Below are 592 nucleotides of genomic sequence, written 5' to 3' on the forward strand. Positions count from 1 at the left end.
TTAAAACGAGAGGAAGAAGCAAAGTGTAATCCAGAATGTAATGTGTAGGAGACATGACAGACAATGAATGATCATAGTCGGAAGAGGCTTAAATCTGTAATTTTTTTCAATTAAGCTCACTAGTGTCACTTTTGACATGAATGAGCTGGCTTACATTGATTGAGCCATCCATGTGTTTTTATGTGAATTACCATGCCTGAGGCAAGAGGTACTTGGCAAACAGGAGAGGACTGGGAGGTGGAAAGGTACCATCTGAACAGATACCCTGCACTAGCACATTTATTTGTTTTAAATATTAACCATTCACAGATATGTTCATGCCTATGTTGGTTTAATATAAATTGTGAGGCAAATACCTTTTCAAGCTTAATGCTATCCCATTTGCTTGCATCAAACTGGGATTTCTCCCTGGGAGTATCAAGGCCCAGTCTGTTTTATCTATTTAAGTTGGCTCAACTAATACTAACTGAACAAATTGTTGGTATTCCATCTTCCATGAATAATACCACCAAAATGGTTGGTGCCCTGTTTAGGAATGCCTAGCATTGCAACCCTATAGGTAGTGTAACAAGGTGGCACCTAGCTGGCTGTC

Source organism: Penaeus monodon, chromosome 19, assembly GCF_015228065.2.
Source record: "Penaeus monodon isolate SGIC_2016 chromosome 19, NSTDA_Pmon_1, whole genome shotgun sequence".
Taxonomy (NCBI): Eukaryota; Metazoa; Arthropoda; class Malacostraca; order Decapoda; family Penaeidae; genus Penaeus; species Penaeus monodon.